The sequence below is a fragment of the Scomber japonicus genome, chromosome 2, assembly GCF_027409825.1.
Source record: "Scomber japonicus isolate fScoJap1 chromosome 2, fScoJap1.pri, whole genome shotgun sequence".
NCBI classification, from domain to species: Eukaryota; Metazoa; Chordata; class Actinopteri; order Scombriformes; family Scombridae; genus Scomber; species Scomber japonicus.
In genome coordinates, this window is record NC_070579.1 from 8846569 (window position 1) to 8849687 (window position 3119).

A 3119-nucleotide genomic window follows, 5' to 3' on the forward strand; every position below is an offset into this window, starting at 1 on the left:
TACAATACCTACAATTATATGATGATTACCTCTCTTGCCATGGAGGTGAATAATTGTTGTTCTGTTTAATCCAGAGAAGGACAGTAAGAAAAATAAGAAAAACAAATTTTAATGAGAAAATACTAAGAGATGAGTGAAGAGAAATGCAAGCAGCTGGAGACTGACATAAAATGAACCTATAGAGAAAAAGTGAACAAGACATGAGGAACGAGGGGGAATACATGTGCGGATTCAAGAAAGGGCTGAAAAAAGGAAGAGGAGAAAGGAGCGAGAAATTGGATTTGAAGTAACAGTGCGACAGCTTTTTGAAGGTAAAGAAGGCAGGCTGGCTTGGTTGGATGGCAGGCTGGAGCTCACAGATAGTGTTAATAGGCATAATTCTCTGCTCAGTTCACATGGTTCCTCCAAAAGTGGTACCTGGCTTGGATGACTGACCGGTCGATCGGTCCGCAGTTTGACCTGCTGTCTGGCTTGGTGGTTGGGCTGGTGGTTATTTGATTGGTTAGCTATCGGGGCTTGGATGGGCTGCTTGACCTGCTGACTTGCCAGCTGACAGACTGAATGGACTGATTGACTGGATGGCTGCTTGTTTGATGACACATTGTCTGGATGACTGACTCCGTGACTGAATGGTCTGTTGGATTTCTGAATCACTGGCTGATCGCTTGAATGGTTCACTGTCAAACTGTGGAGAGAGAAGAAGAAAAAAAAAAAAAAAAAAAGGTTTTGGTGCCATGTGCCTTTAGTACTTCCCGCTGACTGTACTGTCTCTGTTTCCTGCTGTCCATCTGTCTGTCTTCTTGTCTTTCTCACTCAGCAGAAAGGTTCATGACCTCATCTCCAGGGTGGCTGTGCTACTCTTGTATGTCTTTTTTTATTCTCTTCTCCTCAGTTCTGCCGCTCACACTTTGAGGAATGACTTTCAGGCAACATATAACACGTACTTAGACTGACTTACTTTCCCCTTAAAGTCTGTGTAAAGTCAATTCATTCATTTACCTCTAAACATATTATACATGTTGGAAAATGGTTACAGAAAACATGTGAAAAGGATGATAACTATGCAGATAGAGCCTTAAACTGTTTCTCACTCGCTCATTTTTCCTGATTTTCTGAGCCTGCAAAAAAGGGCTACCCCATGACGTAGTGGTGTGCCCACGTATCCTTGGTCCCGCCCCTACTATATAAGACCGAGAGTCCGCTCTCCTCAGTGGTTAACCTGCCTAGTGGCGACTACATCTAACACTATTACTACTACAGTCTACAGTTAGCTGAGTTAGCCGCCAAGCTAGCCACGGAGTTAGCTGCCGAGCTAGCAGCTGAGCTAGCAGCAGAAAGCTCTCAGACGTAGCGTCCATGTTTCTGGTAGAGGTGGTGACTTTGATTGACAGGTGACACTTGATAGGGGGCGAGGTTTCAGCGAACTCGGCGGCCACGCCCACAGCTTTTGGTAGCAGAGAAAGAGGCTGATTTTTACACAACTTTGAAGCCTAATTTCATATATTTGGCGATTTTTTTAATCATTCAAATTTAGCAGGGTGGTTAACAACACACTTTTCTGTGGTATGTCAAACTCAGAACACATATTTATTCTAACTTTACACAGACTTTAAGCTTAACTTAACATCAACCATACCTGCACCTCTTATTCTAAGCCCAATTCTTAACCATAAATGTAAAGCCAAGTATTAAAATAAAATACTATAAGATAAGGCTAAAATATACCTTTAAACGTTTAGGAACCATATTTTTCTGCCCAGATGAAGGACTTTTTTTAAACAGGTTTATGTCGAAGCAGTACGCATTGTCTCTGCTACTGTCTATCTCACACTTACAGCAGTACTACCCTATTTAATCACTGTTGTACTTTTTTTTCTTTTAAACTTTCACTTCATCCTAAACTCCCTCAGGAAACTTAATGAAGTCATTTCTGTTTTTGTTCTTCTGTGCTGTCAATCAGGTTTACAAAAGTCCTGGAAGTGAACATGTCAAACTATATATACCTCACAAAGGTTTGCACATCATAGAATACATATAGTGAAAGTCTGTCTTGTTACTCTGGACTTTACTCCTCAATGCTTTGCTAATAGCTGCTTGATATCCTTCACAGTTATTTAGATGAAAATGGAGAATCCAGTCATTTAAATATTTAATGCAACCGATGTGCGATTCTTTATTTATTTGGACAGTAATTGTGGCTCATTTAAACTACAGTATATGACTTGTGTCTTGAAAGTCGCTGCTTTGGATCACATGAAATGCAAAAAGGGAGACAAATAGGAGACAATAGCCTCATTTCCACTGCAGGAACTTCAGGGTAATTTTACAGTCAATTTTTCAGCCACCCCAACACTGCCAGTATTTAATATTGCCTATTTGAAATTTAGTTTTATTTAAAGATAGCAGAGAGAGAGAGAGACCTGCAGCAAAAGTTCCTCACTGGTATCAAACCAGCGACACTCTCACTATGAAGCATGCACAGTAACCACTTGGTTCCCCCCTCATCCCCTTCAAATACTGCATTTGTGACTGCCCGACGGACAGTTGCCTTGGAAACAATAACTTGAACAGAGTTTGTTCTGAACTGAGAGCATGTCCATGTGGTGTCATACAGACGATACAAGGGCTGAGAATATTGTTCAGATAAATTATCGATTGTACAGAAAAATGGAGTATGTTGCCATGGTAACTGACTCAGAGTTAAGCTGAACTGGCTTTGTGAAACCGAAAAACCAGAGTTTCCTTAAACTCTGAGTCAACCTACTCAGAGTTTTCACTAAACCTGCTTTCTGAAACGTGGCAACCGGCTCAGCTCCTTCCATGTTTTACCTCCTCGTTGTCGTTTTCTGGTTGTTATGTTTTCAGCGAGTCAAGGTTTACTCTGAGCTGATTGGGTATCAAAGCGGGACGTGGCGTCAACAGAAAACGCTAAAATAAGCAACATTTTTAAAGACCTAGCAGAAGAAGAACAGTAGTAGAAAGCGTCTACACTGCCAGAAAAAAACAGAAACATGGCAACTGGCTCAGTTCCTTCCATGTTTTACCTCCTCGTTGTCGTTTTCTTTGTTATGTTTTCAGCGAGTCGCCTCTGTGATGTCACAGTCAGAGTCCGGTGGGTC